Raw genomic sequence first — 20,811 nt, 5'->3', positions numbered from 1 at the left:
AAGTTCAATCGTTCAGGTTTATAACAAACCATCTCTGCATTATAGAGTTGTGACTTTATATTTAGAGATGCAAGCTTGTTTGAATTCTATATTTATTTTAATATTTAAGTGCGATTGAGCGTTTGAAGTTTGCCTTGTGGACTAGAAGAAAGCATTCCTTAAAGTCACTTAAGCTTGACCTGTTCCCTGCCCTTTAAATGAAGGGTTGGTAATCCTGGAAAAGCTAGCAAAAGCAGGCTACTCTTTGAAATTAGGGAAACGATACATCCAACCGGCTCCCATCTGCCCTCTCGTTAAAGCCAACCTGCCTGAAAACTGCTGGAAGACGACTTTTCTGTGGCTCGCTCACAAACTTGTGGCCATCATCTCTGCTTCAACAGTGTGTCTCTCAGGCTGAAGACTGACTGTCATAAGCAGTGAGCACACAGGCGGGCAGGTCAGTTTGTGACAGACAGGTACCCCAGGGAAACATGTCATTCGGTGTTTATTACAGTCCCGCTAGGGCCACAGACACCAGCCTTTTCTCTTCTCTACTTATGGTGGCTATTGGGACGTGAAGAGGATTTGAACGTATGCGTTAAAAGGTGTTTCAAAAACAAATAACTAACCCTACCTTTAATTTGAAAAGTATGCAACTAAAGCTGTGTTGATCAGAAGGGCAATGAGAGAGATGTGGAAGTATTTAAGGTTGTACACTGTACATGGTTACATTTTTGTTATTGAATTATTACAACAATGATCAGGCTGAATTTGGAGCTTGAAACATTATACTGAAACCAATACAAATATTAAATTAAATTGATTGATATTATATTAATAGTTTTATTTGGTCTTTATGAAGGTTACTGTAAATGCTCATCTTACATTTCATCCAACAGAGCAGTCGTACCTCCCGCACGCTGTAATATTCTCTCATCCATCTCTCTCTTGACATCCACTTGACTCTTGACTTCACCATCAAAGTAGTTAATATAACGACTGACCCCGCACCATCTATCATCATGTCTTGCCTGCTGATTTCCAACTGTCTTCTGTGGTGGGAAATTCTTCATTTTACTCCTGGGCTACATTTTTCTGACCTACTAACACAGCATAGCAGACAGCTTTAGATTACAATTTGTAAGCATTGATTTTATATAACTATTAAATTTAATGTAGAGGATCCTGCTCATGAATACCACAGGGGCTATTCTGCATGTTGTACAATAGGGAGAGTTTCTGACTCAAAACACTTGTACAATCAATCCTAATAGAAACTAAAATAATGTAAACTGTTGAGGTCTTTTGTTTCCGGACAACATAAGCTACTGTTGATCATTTTAATTTGTGTTCATACTGGACAATGTTTACATGCTCAAATGTTCAGAAAGCAAATCGCTTTCCTCATAATGTCCATTGCTGCGGCTCCTCTTTTCAACCTCTGTCTGAAACATTTATCTCTTTAAGGCCCCCCTCCTGATAATGCACAGTCAGCTCTGATTGGCCAGCTGGCCCACACTTTTGTGATTGCTTGACCGCTTCCAGCATGTGAAGGAAAGGTCGGCCAACGCTCACGCTTTACCTGGCATTGTTTTCTGTAGGGCAGAGGAGCTCCCTTCACTCCGACTTACTGCTTTTTAACATTGCAAACCTTTTACATACATTAAAATACGACACACCGTCACTTACAGAATTCTTTAAAAAACAATTAAAGACAACAATTAAAGACAACATGCATGGTGTAACTGTTTTTGCCCTTTAAAGCACTTATCTGTGAAAGTTGTGTCTCAAATCAAATTAACTTAAAGGCAAAAACTCTACCTCTCCTTTGATTTTGTTTCTGTTATGTTTTAGCTGTACTATTCAAACTGCATGCATCCCTATTGAAGTGTTAGAGCTGACCCTGTAAGCTGAGCTGATCATGTTCAGCTGGACTAAACTGAAAGCTGACATCAACAGCTCTCCCGGCTCCTTGTTTATTACTGTACGTGCACAGTCTCTGAGGTGTCTGAACCTTTGACCAACACATGGTCTCAGCTGACTGAAGAGATGAGCTGCAGAGGTTGTCAGTCGTCGTCTTCACCTTTCCCCCTGCTTAAGTATCTGGAAGCCATCACTTGTCCTCAATATCTCTCTCTGGCGAGATATGAAGTGAGCTCACATTCTAAATATCTCCTTTCTGTTTGATTGCCCTCCAAATAAGTCACACTGTTCAAACAAGCGGAGAGCACTGCTCCACTGCCTCCCATTGTCTGGCTTTGAGCTATTGACGCTGCAGTTGACGATTTATTATAGGCACCTTTCCCGAGTGACCGATAAGCATTGTGATGGATGCATGATTTAACTGTGCCAAAATGGCTTTATCTCACCCCCTCTGAGCTGCTATCTCCACCGAGCTGATGAGCTGTGCTTATTCTCCCTACCCTGACTTTCTGTCTTTCGCTCTCCCTTTTTCCACATCTCTCAGACGGCTACCACTGAGTCTTATCCTCCGCAGAACCCATTTCACCAGTAACAAATGTATTCTATTATTTACAGATTCACTTATCCATGCACTTTGTGGCTTCTTCCACTTTCTTCAGTTTATTTGCGAGTGATTAGACGCCTGGTTGCCATGTACGTGGACATGCCGATGAGTTTATGAGCATATGAGCCCCTGCAGCATTAGCAGTGTTTGGGCAGAGCAGAAAACCGTGGTGGTGTTTTCTCCCTGATGCTGTTTCACATTGTTACTGCTTTAAAAGCAATATCCAGCTATTTAGAAACTCAACTATCAATCATCTCAATTATTGCACGCAAATGTCAGAGTGCTTTCAAGTTGCTGCTCATTTTTTCTAATAGTTACTCTCAAGAGGATAGTGAAGTGTGAAGGAGCAGAAATTACTAAATGATGTGTGTGTGTGTAGTGTGGTGCAGTAGAGTGTGATTTCAAAGATGAAAGTTAGCAGGAGAGCGACACTTCACTTTAAGCCAAAAGGTAGAACGCCATGTCTTTTTTACTCTGCTTGATCTTTAATTAATGTTGCTTTCTTTTCTTTTTGAAAGAAAAAAATCATGTTCATCTGTTTGATATGAACCTGTGTTCTCTGTGCCTGTGTTTGCTTATTATTATCAGCGGCTCCTTTAAGTTGGTTTTAATGAGTTTTATTAATGAATCATTACTTTTGCATGTTTCCTACATATAAGCCCTACCAGAGTACTTATTAGATTTGAAGATAAATAAATATAGATGCTGACACAAAATGTGCTTTATATATGTTTTGATTAAGTGAGACTTTAATCTTTCCAAAGATAATTTTATCTGATGTCAGTAACTAATTAGGAAGTCTGTTTATGTTTTCTTCAGTATCCAAGCAATGCCTGGCTACACGTCTGTGGGTTTTACTCATCAACAGTCCTGTACATAATCTCATGATCGCTTTACCTTATGATCCCTTAGGATGTCTTGGTTGGAAACAAACTATAAGACACTAAAGATAATATAAAAAACCTTAAGTAAACAAGTTATACCAGTTGTACTCTCTAAGTCCGAGCTGTACTGCTGTCAAACATAATAATTATTACATATTATTATTCCACATCTTGATGTATACGTAGACTACATCCACGTTACGAACAAGCATCACCTCTGCTACGGATGCACCTGGCGTCTTAGTTTTAGAGCTTCTAAAATAAAATAGTTTGGAAGTGCTGCAGGCCCCATGTAAATTTGGGGCATTTTAATCTGGAAACATTTACATAGTTACTCACCGTTTACTGATTGGGTCACAATGTAACCTTTGCTGATTCATCAAGCTTCAATCACATAACTCCTTTCCAGGAGAAAAACAACCAGCATCAGCCTCGGATAACAGTGTAGAACGCAACATGGATCATTTATTTCCAGTGCACCTAACCCTGTTTGTGCAATTAAATTCTCCATTTTACAATGATACAACTGTCAACATGCATATGAGAAACGCTTGTATTTCAGCAATCTGCTAATATGGACAGGGATTAAAACTGATACGCAGCCAAAACGATTGTGTGGACAGATGTTATTTTAGTTTGAAAATGCTGTTTTCAATTGAAAACACACCGGATGTAAAGTTACTCTAGCCCAACTATAGACATAGACTCAATAGAAATAGAAAATAAAAAAATCATATTGGGGGCAATAAACAAGTTCTTAACTTTTGATCAAACTTTTTGACTTTTCAACAAGACAAGTAAATAAATAATTTCCAACTGAGAGTCTGTTTTGGGCGCCTGTGTCTATTTGAGGCCCGTGCCCAGTAGGCCCGTGCAATAATCCAACTATCCTTGGGTATACCATATGTGTGTGCACGTGTGTGTGCGCACCCGCACATCTGTGCATGTACACAAGTGTGCACAATGTGTTTAGCCCAATGTGTATTTGTTGTTTTGGCAGAGATGCCTCCCAGCATGGAGGCACACACAATCCAGATCTGCAGCATCCCTCACCTCGTCTTCTGTCCTCTCCCTTCTTTCTGTGATATTAAGTATCATTCACTGCTACTCTAACACTGTCAAACTCAATTTCAAAGTTTTTCATCTGCCAAATCCAGCTGCATTTTCCGGCTCAGATTCGTGATCACGCTGCGGTCGGGAAACAGAGCCAGGAGAAGTCAGTGTGATTGGCAAATCTCAACAAGCCAGTGTAGCATTTCAAAGTCTGCTATCATTCCCGAAAACACCCTTCGCGGCCCAGTTTTGGCTGCCGCTGCGGAGAGAGAAGTCAATACATTTCTTAATTAAAGGAATGCATCTCAAATACACAGGATGCTCTTAGTTGCTGATGAGATTAAAGCTGTGGATTTGAATTTGTTTTCATAAACATTCTATTTCCCTGCCATAATGCATTAGTCACAAAGGGAAGTCTCGCTTAGCAAAGTGTTTACCTTACACAAGGGCAGTGAGATCGTGTCAATGCACTGACTGGTCTTCTCATTCGCCTCTCCTGGAAAATGTGATATATTTGCTGAGGCCGCTAATCAAAGCAAGCTGAGCGAAGAATATGTGTGTAATTTATGACATGTTAAATCTGGCTGGTGTACTTCCCCTCACGCTGCTTCGTATCCCCACCCACATATAAATTTCATTTGAGCAGAACAACAGCTCAGGCCACAGATTTCTAACCATGGGAAACAGTATTATTGCAATGATAAGAATGCTTAAGGCAAGTTAGTCCATATATTACTCTGCACCCCCTTTTTTCCCACTGGGTGTTTATTTACCTTGGAGATGAATGCAGAGACTCTTTCTGGCCCTGGGCTGAGCTCTCCTTACTTGGGGTTGTGGAGGAAACAAGCTTTTTAAATTCAGAGAGAAAGAGCAAGCCAGACTAAGTCCGCTTTTATTAAATCTGTTTAATTGTGGCGGCCCACTCATCTGTTGCAGGATTGTTCTGCTATACTCAGTGCTCTTTTGGCTTGAGAGTTCATAGTTGATTTTGTTGTGATGATGATAATTGCAGTTATACAAGCTTAGATGGATGCACATGCATCAACAAAAATTGAAAAAACACACTGTTTATCCAATTCATTCAATATCTATTATGTGATGGTAAGTACATTTTAGTAAATGGCTCTTTAACAAAGAACTGTATAATTCTATTCACACTTCCTGAATTTCAGCCGAGTTCCTTTCCATTTCCAGTTTGCTGGAATGACAAGAAGAGCAGGAGGATCAGTTGGATTCACTGTCTCTTCTCGCGTGTGTTTTCGTGATCAAGCCTAGTTTGGGGGCCAGTCAAGGGTTTCCTATGGTGAAAGATTGTGTAGTGCGTGACCCCCCGTCGCCACTCAGCCTTGTAGTGTGATCTCCTGCAATATTCCCAGGGCAGCAAGTCATGTAGAAGGGCGACTTCACGTTGATCTGACTGCTTTGAAAGTTGTGTTTTGAGAACTCCACTTTACTAAACAAGGGACCATTATTTATTCATTTCTTTAAGTAGTTCAGCTCTGTCCTTACTCAAACCCCATGCAAGACCATTTTTGTATTTTGGTCCTATGTTTTATAAGAGACTTGTTCTTATTTAGTGATACACTCATCGACTCTTAACTTCACAATTTAGCTGCAAATTGCTTGTTTCAGTCTGATGAATACCAGCTGTTCGTATCAATATGTGAGCGACAGCACATGAAGATGATTAGGATTGTGAGACGATGTCTGAGTATTGACTGGTTATGGTTAACAAAGCTGTCCTCCATGTTTATCGCCCTGAGAGCAAAAATGGATTCCGTTGGCATGTACAGTGGTCATAGTGCAGGATCAGCGATTATACGGAGCAAGAAGACTGATGTTTGGTTCAGTATCAATCTGACGGGTGTAGTTACTGGATTACAAGTGGAATCAAACCAGTGAGACGAGTGTTGTCGTCTCTGGAATCGGTCTGAATAGCACATGTATAGGGAGTGTGGTTGTGCACGGGTGTCTGTGAGCTTCATTGGAAGTGTATACCCGTCTTAGTGTGTCAGCATGCATACAGTATTCGCGAGCATCTTGTGTGTTAACGCGCGGGTGTGACTGCTGCTCCAAGTGTGTGAGATAAACAGGACATGCTCCGAGGAGTGGGACGATGGCCAGTGGACACAGCTGAGGAGGCAGCTGTGAGGAGGAGGAGAGGTGGAAGCAGGGGGGAGGGAAGGAAGACGATGGAGGGAAGGGAGCAACACACTGTGGAGGGCAAAGTGCCCTGACAGCCACAGGAGTCGCAGAGTGGGAGCTCTCCAGGTTTGACAGATGGACAGACAGGGCTACGCCCCGCAGACAGTCTCTGGCTCTTGATGCCAGTGTGAGCGCACAGACACATAAACATGCACTCACGCAGAAAGACACACACGCACCTATATAATCATGGGCAAAAGGCCACATCCTGATGCACAAAAAAACCCAGAGAGAGACAAATTCGAACTATTTTAAGAAATGAACACAAAATATAGACTTTTTCCTTTGTCTCACTCGAGTGCAGAGCTGTGCCAGAGAAAGACTGAGGGCTGTCTGAGGCCATTTGTCAGGGGGAATAAAGGTGAATCAAGTCTAAAGATTGTATTTCTTTGATTTGGGACAGTGTCCAGAGCCAGAGGGAGCTGCGGGGCATTGACTTGTGTGTAGATGAGCTAGCCTTTGCTTTTCCACCCACGTGGGACACGAAGGACAGTATTGGCCAGGATGTGAAACGTGTGCTGAAGCTTGTGTAGACAGACAAGAGATTTGGGGCGAGAATTCAATCAGAGTTGACCATCTGCCAGTTCACTTGTAAATCCAAAGGTGCAGTTCCCCTGTGCAGTATCTCTAGAGTGGGTGAGTGTGGCACACGTGGCAAGATTCTGACAAAGTTAAAACTTCAGCTCTTCCATGTGTTAGGAAATATTTTGGAAATCTTTGAAATCTAACATTTTCAGAATTTACTGATGCTCTTTTTGCTAGGTAGCAATTCAGGAATAATTATTTTATCTTGGTCTCAACAAAGATTCTTCAGTGGAGCTTCATTTGGGCGCACTTCTGTGAATCATCCCATTTCAGCTACATGATTCCTCAAACATCAGGACTGTCATCTACTTGAGTTTTAACAAAGCAATCACGGAAACACATCACATATTACTTCTAATTTCTAATTCTTTAGAAGAAAGCGTTGGACGGAATGGCAAAACCACTGACTGACTGACTGATAGTGCCTGTAGCCGCACTAGTCTCATGATCAAAACAGATATTACGATCAATTCACACGTACGTATGCAGGTCTCCAGGGCACACAGGAGTAAAAATGTCAGTTACATTGCTATCATGAGCCACAAATGGATCTCATATCATTCATTTTTTTACTCGTACCTACAGCAGCTCTGTGGGCAACCCTCAGGGGAGATGGGGTGACTTTTAAAGGGAGATGTATCTGAAGCCATCACAGGTCATTGGCTTTCTTGATGAAACTATCAAGTCAGGGATGAGCTGATATTTTTCTTGTCCCTGTCAATACAGTATATATAGTTGAGAATAATTTTCAGCTGTTACAGAGAGCTGGCCCAATTCATTCCTTTCTGTTGAGTCAATGGACACATTCGCTTGAAATATCCCTTATTTTGCCTCAGTATTCATTTGCAGGCTTGAAAAGGGCAGAACATTTTCAAGTCGAAGACAGAGACACACCAACAACCTACTTTACCCATGTGCGTGGCTACCCCTGATGTCTTTTTAAAATATAATTGGTGCAGAAAAAGGGCACTCAGATGTGTAAAGAGCAGTAAATTCAGCGTTCAAAGCAAAGCTGCACCACTTGCTGCCATTGAGTGTTCTCTCCTGCAAAACAGAGGAATAAGGCAAGCAGAGAGAAAGCGAAGAGAACAGGCTTTGTGGCTGAGAGAGTGGAGCATAAAGAAGGAGGTGGAGTAGGAGGAGAAGTAGAAAGAGGTGGAGAGGAGTGATACCATTTAAATTGATTCCACAACCTGCGGGCCTGCATCCTGTCATGCTTTCCAGGAGCTCGAGTCCTCTGCAATTCCCATCCAGGGACCCGGCACCTCTGAGGAGAGCTATAGCTCCGTCCCTACCCTTTTCTCACAAGGTATTTTCAACCCAGTGTATTTCACAGCTCTTCCATGGACATCCCCATCTCATTTTTCATCTTCCACACCGTCACAACTATTCAGCTCCTGGGGCTTCGGCAAAGACTGAGCTTACAGTGTTTTCCACAGAAAAACTAGGAATCTTTCTTTCTCCCCCTGCATCCTTTTCGCTTAATATTTTCTCCCGCTCTTTTCCTTGCCTGCCATCTCAGAGTGCATTCCCTTCACATCTCTCGTCCGCACTTTTACTTTTTTCTTTCTTTCACTTTCTGTTAATGACTTCCATTTCCCATCTCACATCTACTCCTCTCTTCAGCCTCTTTTCTCTGTCCCCCGCTATCTTTGTTCTTCCTCCTTGCCATATGTTCACTCTCTCTCTCTCTCCCTTCGGCTTGAGTGCCATTTGATGAGACCTGGATTGAGAGCAGTGGAGTATCGGTGCCGTGCAGCAGTGCACCCAAGAGAGGATGTCAGGGAAAGAGACAGGCCCTCTTCACATTAAATATCATCTGACACCTAATCTGCTGCACCTTCTGCCACTGTGGTGAGAGGAGGAGGACAGAACTGTTCCCCACGCTCGAAAGGAACAACCCCCATCGTCCCCCCTTTGGTTGGTGCTGGTGGTGAAAGAAGTGCCATGTAATTAATACATCAAGACAAAGGCTGTTCTGAGCCTGTCTGTCTTTGAAAGCAAGAAAGACGCAAAGGAAATGGGGACAGACTTTTTAACAGCACCCAAAATCACTAAGGAATGAAATCAACCAAGGGCACAATCATGTCAAAGACAACAATTGAGGACTTGCGTCGTCCCTTCTGTCTTTTCAGACAGCCTGCTATCTGTCGCTAAGTTGTCACAGTTCAGCATCAGAGCAATATATCACATGGTTGATTTGGCAGCAAGATCATAGGTTTGCAGTTGGGATGCAGAGCAGTGGCCAAGAAAACAGCCTTTTTATGATTCAACAAAGGCTGCGGGCCTGCGCTGATGCAATTGCAAATTGAAAAATGAATGAGAACTGACAAGTCTCCCAGGGAAATCAGTCCGATAGAATAGGTTTCCAATATGGAAATGCAAGAGAGATGATCACCTGGAAATGTTTGCCGCACATTTCTGATTTTTCATTTTTTGGGATAATGAATTGGTTCGTCCTCTGGGGTTAACAACCTGAATCATGTTAAAGTAGGAAATCAAGCAAAAGCAGATTGGAATTCTAATGATGCCTGTGTTTTTTTTCTCCTTTGTTGAATTCACATGAGATATGTATTTTTTTCTTCTTTTTTTTTTTGGTTCTTCTTTTCGTTGGTTTAAAGAGGATTTCACAGCTTTCTGTGCCAGTTGGCAGACAACAGTCAATCAAATCTGATCAAAGGACAAACACACAGTCTTGATGAAGCAAATTAGCCATGTTTTTAAATCCTGAACTCTTAATCAATAATTTACACATTTTTAGTGTTGCTTATTTAGTCATGAGTATAAACTTTTATGGAGAAATACTTGAGGCAAAGCTTAGGATATTAAAAACATAAATCCTTCTGTATCATTTTTATGATGTCAAACCCCATTTCTGACACTATTTAAGACTGACATTTATTATGCAGTAACCATTAAATGTCTTTACACTTTCCCACTCTGAAAACAATGCATGCACCACCTGTACAAGACCTGCAGATTTATTATTTAGTCAAATAATGACACAGCTTTGACAGTTGCTTGTCTTGGAACATTCATCATAGAGACATTATTCTTTTTACCACGGTTGCTCCCAGAGTCAAAACCAAAAATGTTGAATTGTAATTTGATATTAGGTTAAAAATGTACTTTAAGGAGCAATTTTTACTTTTAAATTCAACTGGGTCTTATTCTAACAGACTTGAGCATGACACGTCTCACTTTCAACCAGTCACCCATGGGTGCTGTCACAATGGCCACAAAATCATTTTCACTCAATTGAAGTGTGGTCATTTGATGGTTTCAGAAACTAATGTTTTTCTTCTGTCCCTGTTTTTGGGGCCAGTACCTTGTTACTGTAGAAAAAAAGTGCTTGAACTTCCCAAGATCGTAGAAAAAACACATGTGAACTGGTTTGATTATGGATTTTCACTTTAGGAAAAGAATGTAAAATGATTCCGCCTCAGCCATTGCCAGGAAATGGTCAGGATTATGAAGACATCCACTGCACTTAATACTGGCTGAGTCTGGCCTTCTTCTCTGCTCAGAGGGTTTGATGTGTCTCGACAGTCAGCCAGGTCTCCCAAAACCCCCAGAGAAGCCACACGACCTGAAAGGCATCAGTGCCTAGGAGTTCTTAACGATGTGACCCAAACTCTATCTTACCCATTTGTTTCTGCCACTTTGGCACCGAGAGAATGGCTTTCAATCTCTTGGAGGGAGTCTGGCATTCCTGCACCCCATCCATCACGAGCCCTCTCCCCAGCGGATGGACCACTTCTACGCCTGTTCACTGCCTGTCTGCTGCTTTTGCTGGCTGGATGCTGCCTCCATGCACTGCAGTCATCTCCCTGTGCCTGTTACAATTACCCTCTGCACAGACATACATCACCTGGGACACTTGTGGATATTTTTTTTCCAATGTTCTGCCACTCCAGGAATTTATTGTGATGGCCAGCGACCAGTCATATGTGGCTCTAAATGCTCCCTTCCTGCAGTGTTCCTCCATAAAGGACCAATGTTTGACCTCCTGAGAGTGCCATGTGAAGTGAACTAAGAGTTGTGACCTAACTGCAGGAACTCATTTGGCTTTGAAGGAGAACTACATCATGGCAAAACATTTTTTTGTTCGAATCAAACAGACGGATTTGCCAGTAATTTCTAAAATTGCAGATGCAAGGCTTGAAAATAATGAAAAATGAATCTTGCTTGAAGTGCCGAGCTTTCCCATTTTAGCTTCAATTTATCATGAAAAGACTCGCAGGCATGCTAAGATGTAAATAACAGCAACTGCAAATGTAGTATGTGACAAATGACACAGTATAACATCCCAAATGGCACATCAATCCATCTGAAAGGAAATATCACACTGCCTGGATTCTTAATGACAAAGCAAGCTGTTTACATAGATGTCAGACATGTATGGTTGTGCATGATACTGACTGTTAGCATGAATAAATGAATGAATGAATAAAACAAGCTGGGGCAGTTGTGGCCTCACATGATCTTTATGTTGAGTTGCGTTTATTGGAAATCCCAAGAGTCACAATAATCCCTAACAACAATAATCAGCTCTGTAGCCTACCCTGACCTTTGACCTCCCTGTGGAATCAGGAGAGCAAAGAGAGAACTCCCATTTGTGGGATAAATAAAATCTCCTAAAAGGCCACTCTTTCACTCTCTCTTCACACACACAGCTAAAGGTTAAACTTCTAATGCGTACAGTCACTCATTACAGAGTTCCCTGTGTGGATCAACTAATATGTGTGTGTATGTGGGTGTGAGATGGAGTAGAGGGGGAGAGGAGGCTCTTGGCTACAGTCGAAAGCGGTTGAATCATCGCACATAGGACCAAAGTGGCACTTATAGCGCATAAACGTCAGTTGGAATGAGTTGGTCCTGGGCAGCAAGTAGAATATGCATACTGGTGCATGTGTGTGTCAAGTGCGTGTGCACTTGTGGGAGAGAAGCAGAGAAGATTAAAAGCAGACAGACGAGTCAGTCAAGCATCTGCTTGCATCAAGTCCAATTATCAAGCTGAGAAAATATCAATTTTTCTGCAGTATTTCTCTTTCATTTGTTTCCTTCGCTCCCCTAATAACAAAATGGATGCCTTTCAATCCGCTGAAGTGACAGAACTTATAATCATTCATCACAGCTCAAGTAAAAATATACTCTTTTTTTCCTCCCCGCGACAGGTCTCATCTTGCAGAACCTTTCAGCAAGGCGTTGGATCAGCAAGGGCAGTCGCTCTCGCTGCACAAGCAGGTGATGATTAAAGGCTGACCTTACGCTTAATTAGTGGCAACTGGGAGATTTCACTGCTTGGCTATGAATCATGAGGGGAAAAAGCAGCCGCCAGGGAAATGTTACCTAAGTGATTAGGTTAGGGGTGTAAATCAATAGTGCCGTTGACCTGCGAATAGAGTGGCAGCGGGAAGTGAGGTGCAAAAATGAAGATGGAAAAAAAGAATGAAGGACATGATTAACACGACTGACCTGCTCCTGCCTCATCGACACAAATGTACTCTGACTCAGGGGGAGGTAAGAATCTGAATATCTTCATTTTCTCTCAATTTTTTAAACTTAATGAAAAGAGTGGAAGTTAATAAATACTCATAAATAACATAACACATAAATGAGTATGTGTGATGCCAGGTATTTTTATACTTAATAAAAGAGCATAGTAACACTTAAATGTCAGTAAGAATACATTGCAGGCTAGACAGTTAGAAATATGCCCGTTAATATGTAATGAAAATGTGACCATTAGCAAGATGAACAAAGTCTCCCCCTCTGCTGCAGAGTGAGAAAGAAGAAAGTTGTAGTGATCTCCGGCACTGTGGCTCAGATAGAACAATTAATCTCACATTGAGCGCTTCAACCGAAAGCAAAGGATGGGGCTAAATGGCTCATTGAAATCTGGAGCTTTAATCGCTTCTGTGAGGCAGTTTGTGCCAAATCAGTTGTTGATGCTTCATTCCCATTCTCCACTCTGAATGGGCCAAACTCCTCTTAATATGTAGCCAAGGTCAGGAGACGCATTAGTTATTGAGGAGAGAAGATCAATAGCCAAAGCAATCCTTGACAACACACGGCCTGAGAATGGCTAACTACAACTTATCTGGCTGCCAGTGTGTGTGTGTGTCTGTGTGTGTGTGTGTGTGTGTGTGTGTGTGTGTGCGTGTCACTCTGTATGAGACCAAGCAGCAAGATACAATCAGTAATGGCAACAGTGTTGTCTGCTACTCGTCCTGGAAAGAGTTTTCTATATTTTTAATCTTCAGTTATACAAAAACCAAAACCCCCCAAAATGAGCATTTGCATGTGACACTAGTGCAGTTCAAACCCTAACCCCTAACCCCCAAACGAGCTGAACCCTCCCACATGCTCCAAACAGCTCAATACCCGCTTGCACAAGTTGACTTTTGCGACTTTGAAGGAGGAGAAAGTTGATTGTTAAAGCAACACAATGGAGTAATTGCTCTCGTCTACCCTCTGGCTCACTGTCATACAAGGAGGATTGGATTGCGGCAGACAAGCGGACGTAAAGGAACCAAGAAGTCAAAAAAAACATGATGACTGACGAGGTATTGTTACAAGATTTTACTCAAATATGCTTCATAATTGTATTTGTTGTAACATCGGAGATTACTACCATAAAAACAAAAATGAAAGCTCTGAAAGGTCAAAATACTTGTTGGCTGTTTGCTTTAATCACTACAACACACTATCTTGTTTTTGGCGTCACTTACAATAACACTGTATTTACCAAAGTAAGATAGCCGCCATCTTGAGCATTTGACATCAGCCTAAAACCAGAGCTAGACCATGGAGTGTAGCCACAAGGCTCCACTAATTAATGCACTCAACCAATCACTAGTCAGTCAGTCGCATGGCTATTCCCATTTTCACAGCATCAATAACTAATTTATTAAATATAATAATGATAGTTAATCCAAACTAATTGGAAAAATGAACACATGGACATAAATCAGTGTTATAAGAATAACCTAAAATGACAGAAACCACCTTTTGTATTTTCACCTTTTAGTTTGGCCCTTGTCTTTTCCGCTAACATGGAGTAGGAAACGTTTATGATCTATACTGCAGCCAGCCACAAGGGCTCAATCGAGATGTTTCAGCTTCATTTTTGGGAGCTGTCATGTCACATTTATACAGTCTGTGGCGCCAACAACCTGGAAGTGTTCTTACCTGGTCATAACTGAGCAGAAATTAAGAACCTAAGTTGGACCTTATATCTTTATCATGTGCTTACCATATCAGGAGAGTATAAAATGTATTTAACCTGAAATCAAAGGACAGGGTCGTTCAGCCAAAAGGGAATACGTTTCTAGATCAAGCTTATCTTTTGTACTAAATACCACATTTGCAGGTCAATTTGAATCGAAATCAATTTACTGGATCTGCTTGCAATTAAATACCAGTTCCTAATGCCCCATGAAAATATGGCCCAGGCACTAGCTGTGTGATTCTGTCAATTCAGGTGCAGATGCGTCCCATGTGGCTCATTTCACTCTTACACTTACACTCTCACTCTCTCACTCTCTCTCTCTCTCTCTCACTCACACACACACACACACACACACACACACACACACACACACGTCCAGTTATAATTGACTCTATTGAGCAGGAACAGCATGATTTCTCAATGCTCCAGCGCTAATTGGGTTCTTTGCCCTTACTTTTTTACATGAAACATATTTTACACAGCAATTTAAAATACGTCGTGCTGCATAATTAGAAAGAGATGAGGGAATAAGCAGGATCTGTGCCACGACAGACGCGAGATGAAATGTCTTTTTTGTGCACTTTGGGTTCTCGCTGCTTAAAGAACCGTTCGTCTGAAAAAAAGAGATTGGACAAAACGTCAGATCACCTTCCATTACAATGTAAATATTAGGAGTGTGCAGCGAGCTGGGCTGTAATGCCTGTTAGACAAGTGGATGAAAATGGGGTCATCTATAAGTGATTTGGGCAAAAGCTGGAGGAAGGAAACACATGGAGGTGAATAGTGAATCGCCCTCAGGAACATATGCCGTTACTTTCATAAACTCACTCCTAATGACTTATTTGGCAGTTGTTGTTTTGACCCGAGTGTACTGTGTAAATGTTCAAACACTGAGGTGAGGCCAGATGTTTGGCAGACACGTGTGCGCATTAATAAACAGCATGCACACACATGCTTGTACACACATATGCAGATGCTCACACAAATCCACACATGCACAAAAACAACTACACACACTCTCAGTAGTCATCCTCTGGGAGTCACTGGAGGACGAGTCATTTGTTTTCCCTCCCTGTGTCTTGATATTTGTCCTGTCAACTCCCTGAGCTGACGGCTGGCTCCTGTACAGACCTGAGCAAAACACTTTCAACACCGTAGCAAATATTTAACATCATGAAACTGAACTGACTTTTTGAACTGGGCTTTTATCAAAATGGCTTGAAGTGTGTGATGAAATAGAGTATTTAGTGGTTAACAAGTGGAAATATTTTATATTAGTATAAAGTGTTAGGTTACTTTTATCAGTCTGATTCTTTCTTTTGGTTGACTGGTACTTAAAGGGTAATAAAAGTGTTAATACCAGTCATGCGTGTGGGTGCCATGATATGTTTTCCCAAAAAGGCTAATTTTGGCTACCAGCTCTAACTCCGGTGTAAAATTAACTAATTAGCTATTGACATGCATTACTAGAGGGAATGAGTTGTTTTTCGCAGTATAACAGAACACACAACGTCGATGCTCTTCCATGTTTGTTCATCTTCTGAAGTCACTTTGTTTGCCAACCGCCTTAAAAAGATTGAAGAAGAAGAATCTTTAACTGTATTGAACACCCTTCCCATCATCTTTACCTCTCTAAGCGTGTAGGGAAACCTAAAGGAACCTTGGGAAATGTAAAAACATATAAGGACCTCTCTGGAAACATGGCTGTCAACATGAAGGGGGCTCCATGAGTTAGGACCTTCTCAATAAGTAGGTATGAAGGTGAATATTCTCCAATGAAAAGATAAATGAATGAATATTACTTTCCATTTCTATTAAGCTCCTCTAAATCCTATACACTACACCTTTAAGAATGATGGTTATGACTCAGTACTTTAATTTCACCATAAACCATATAAGCAAACTCAGGCCTATTATCTTCTATAAATAACACGTTGCATGTTTAATAACCTTGTTTGACCCTCATGAAGCACAATATTCAGAAGGCTGGTGATTATGGAAGTTATTGAAGCCGTATGGCCAGAAATCTGGGCCCCAGTTACTGCTGTGGTTGCATCTGGTTTCTCTCAGGTTTAAATCAATCTATGTCATGATTCACCCAGTGAAACAGTACCGCAGCTTGGACTCCCTCAAATATCTTGTGTATCAGAATCTCCAGAGATCGCAAGTACAGCCTTTTACGGTTTTGCAATCTTGGAAAGTTTTTTTTTTTAAATAATTGTATCCAGAATTATTGCTTATCTTAAAGATATTTTTCTTCCAACATTCAGTTTTAGTGCAGAAGCAAAGTAGGGGATTTCTAGAAGCTGGTGAGTATTTAGTGGTATTTAGTTTAGTAATTAATTGTTGGAATTATTGTACAAAGAGCAGGCAGGCTTATGTATTATTATGTCTTCGTCTACATCACATTTAGCTTCAGATCAGATATCCAAACATAAGATTCAAATTAATTATTAAGCTACCAGATATCATTTTTTATACAGGTTTTTAAAACAACCACCAAACCATTTCCTTCCATGTGAGTTATGGTTTTGGCTCATAATAAATCAAATGTTTATTTGACAAACAAATTTCAGTCATCATCAATAATTATCGTTTATTCAGTACCATGATATCACAGCTAATACACAGTTTCGACAACCTACAAAGTCTAATAATCACTTGATTATCATTCGGGATAACTTCTCTATTTATTATTAATTTATTTATTAATTAATGTGAGTAAATCCCATGAAAAGACCTAGGTACTGATTTTTATGTCTCACACACTGCGGCTGTTTCATAAAACTATTTATTTGTAACCAGAATTTGAAGAATTCTGTCCTCAGCGGTAACAATGGGCTTTAGGCCACAGGCAACACACTGTTCATTTTCAACATTTCCTGTGATCTTTTGAAAGTTGAAAACTAAGACGTTGAACAGGTTGGAGGATGATTAATCCTCAACCTTATAGATTGATTGCGTGAGTGTTACCAGAATCACAATACTCAAGTATACTTTTTTAATTATTCAGAAAACCACTTAGGTGCTGACAAGCTGAGTTTTTTAATAATGTGGTTCTGGTTGTCTGAGCTTTTTGTACAATAGCCGAGTCCACGATGAACAGCTCCGCCGTATATGCAAAACAAAGGAACTTTAGTGAGTCTCTGGAAGCTGTGAATGTGAATACAATATTAGCCTTGAAATTAGTTTAGAATGCGCGTCTGGTGTGTGGACTGAGAGAAAGAACATGCACAGCTCTGACAGCCAATAACAGGTCAGATTTCCCCAAAGGTTCTGACACCGGCACTGAAATTAATTGCACTGTTCTGAAGATGAATAAAGGCATTTGTGCTGTGATTAAGGAAGCCTGAGCAGTCCCTCCCTACAGGCCTGAACCAACATTCAGTAAGCCCACAGCAGTGCCTGCTGCCGGCCCGCCTGATGGACTTTGCTTCCATCGAGCCCCAGAGCCTGACAGGAAACACAGTGCCTACACACACACACACACACACACACAGATTTGTATTGCTTCTCTTCTGCAGAAACACTCCCACATGCACATATGCAGGCAGAAACCACTCTCCCCAACCGCACACACAACACTCTGAATGCATGCCAAAGTATATAAACATGGATTAGAGCAAATGCAAAAAGAAGAGCAGACCTGTCATTTTTCAAGCAGCAGGAGCAGCGCAAGAATGTGCGGTATGTATGAATGTGTGTATTTGAAGGGGAGAGACAGCTGAGGCTCCCTGAATGAGGCCGTCAATGGCAAGCCCCGATAAGACAATGTTTATGATACTGTACGTGAGATCTGACTGTCTGTCACGGCGAAAGGAGCTGTTGTGTGATTGTAATCGTCACCCTGGGTGACAACAGGGCTGCAGAGTTTTATAGCATCTGGGAGTAATAAAGTGCAGGAAAGAAAGCAGGGCTGTGATGGAACTTGTGGGAACCGTTGGAAGATATAGGGCTCGTCAGGCTTTTATGAACAGGCTTCAAATTTATGATGGAAATAACATTTACAATAAATTTTTATTTTTTTCTTAGTGTTTGTAACAAAGAATCCCATGGCTGTTTGAAAAGAGAAAATAAGAGCATATAATTAAGAAAAAGAGCCGATAAACAGCCCACCACAGTGAGTCACTTCTTCCATAAGCTGTCAGGAAGTTTGAGTTTTAACAGTGGTTTTCTTCTTATGTTGTAAAGCTGGTTGAAATGCTGTGTTTTGATACTTTGGCATCTTCCTACCTGGATCAGCGTCAAATCCTATGAGCCTGAGAGATTTGCTTTCCCTGGCCTGCTCCTCTCAGCTCCTCTGCATGCCACACATTTGATTGGTCTGGTCAACTTTACTTTTCAGCCGACAGCCAAATCGTTTGTGAGCAGCTTATCACTCTCACGATTTTCCTTGTTTATGTTACACTAATCTCCCTGACAAACATTGTTCCACTCTTCTACTTCCCTCACAGTACTTTGCTTGCACTTATTGTGCCGCTTTGGAATCCTTAACTACCGGGTGAGGAACTGCAACGTCATCGCAGAGAGAAATTTGAATACCACTGTGATCATCTGATACGGTTGGGTTGGGAAGGTTACGAGTACACAGAGGAAATATATTCCCAAATTAAATTTGTGAGATTGCCTTCTTAATATTTAAAAATTCTAATGCTTTTCTGTAATTAAAAGCAGGCGGATTCATTACAATGGTGAAGATTATGAAACTAAATCCTATCTTTGCAAAATGTACCTGCACATTCGAAGTGTCGAAAATAAGCAAAACATATGTAACCCAAGAGAAAAGATGAGAGAATCACATGCTTACAAAATATGACTTAGTCAGCTTAAAGTGGTTGTGCTGTTGTTGAGCCACGGTAGCAATGGGGCTCTAGGGATGTCAGTGCTGGTCAGTCGAACCACTTTGGTCCGATGGGAAATTTTAACAATTGGACAGATTTGCCATTAAATGCTGTGCACACATTCTTGTTCCTTAGAGAAAGAATCCTCCTGACTCTGGTGATCCTTCGACATGAGGAGGACATTTGTGGTTTTGACAGAAATGTATTAACAGCTATCGAATGGATCGCCATGAAATTCGGTGCCATCGTTAATGTTCCCCTCATGTTGAAATGTCATCAAGCGCTTTTCATCTGGCATCTGTCAGGTCAAAATGTATTTTTGTCAGTCGCCTTGTTTCACTTACGACCAAATCTCTGCAAAACTAATGACATTTCCATCAGTCTCAATTGTATCCAATCCAATCAAATGTTAGCATGCTGCTAACCTGCAACCTTCTGTACATTAGCATTGTCATTGAGATCATATTGGGAGGTCTAAACAGAGCTGCTGGTACTGACTCTTTTACATTGTCGCTCATGCTACAATACTGTGTGGCCATGTTGTTATAATGTGACCAAAATCAATAGTAAATATTTACTCTATGTACATTGTGTACTATTTACTATACTTTTTATATACTTTGTTTTTGCAGTCAGCGCAAACTGACACAATTCTACACCAACATCAAATTATACCATATGTGCAGCATCAGATCTCAGTCAACCATGACTTTATAATGTCACTGAAAATGAACGTTCACAAATCGACAGCAAAATGTTTTCCTATGATTTAATTTAATATTTTTTTAGTTTCCAAGAATTGTCTGGGGTTGTAGCAATTTATTTTAATTTATTTCACATGGGTTTTTTTCCAGCAGTGAGCAGCTTCTATGTTTCCTATATTTGCATTGCATTGTGGGAGAACAGTGACCACTGACAGTACCGTAAAAAGATTTAGTATGTATTCTGTGTGTTTTGTGTGTACATGATTATGCCACCTTTATATTTTGAACACCATGACACACCGAACGTGTAAAGAATAATTACGTTGTGTGGGTTTGAGGCACTTTATCTGTGTCCATCTCTCACCAGTAACTCTCTGGTACAGTTTATATAACTTGATCAAATGTGTTGGACGTACCATGGTGTCTTCTCCAGCCTCCTGGCTCCCAGTCTGGATTTCAGAAGGGGCTCCACTTCACTCAGCCATGACCGCAGCCTCCGAGAAAGCTGCCAGGCATTTCTCATCTCCACTCCTGATGTCATCCTTTGAAAAAATAAAAAATAAAAGTAAAAATAAATACTTCAATGCCAATTCTGCATAGCCAGACACTGGAGTAGCGCTGAGAAAACAGTAGAGGAAAGAGAAGTGGTTACATGTACACAAAGTGCTGGATTCAAAACTGGTGCAAATGATCTGCTCCGGTGTCACCACACGTCACCTCTCAAGGTAAATCCTCTGCACAGTGACACATGGTGACATTTCACAGGACTGAACCTGTCGGTGATGAGGTGCAGAGCGAC

At 41.1% G+C, this 20,811-nt stretch overlaps 1 long non-coding RNA gene across 1 annotated transcript in view; it reads right to left on the bottom strand.

Moving 5' to 3' along the window:
* Positions 1-20,556, bottom strand: part of LOC138405549 (uncharacterized) — a 45,079-nt gene extending 24,523 nt beyond the window's left edge. The window contains exon 1 of the long non-coding RNA XR_011239311.1: positions 20,429-20,556. This is a non-coding gene — a long non-coding RNA (uncharacterized lncRNA). The remainder of the gene's footprint in view (positions 1-20,428) is intronic.
* Between the last annotated feature and the right edge of the window lie 255 nt (positions 20,557-20,811).

The sequence above is a fragment of the Paralichthys olivaceus genome, chromosome 19 (assembly GCF_024713975.1).
Source record: "Paralichthys olivaceus isolate ysfri-2021 chromosome 19, ASM2471397v2, whole genome shotgun sequence".
Classification (NCBI taxonomy): domain Eukaryota; kingdom Metazoa; phylum Chordata; class Actinopteri; order Pleuronectiformes; family Paralichthyidae; genus Paralichthys; species Paralichthys olivaceus.
Note: the sequence above shows the minus strand (reverse complement) of the source record. Positions and strands in the feature narration are given on the sequence as shown.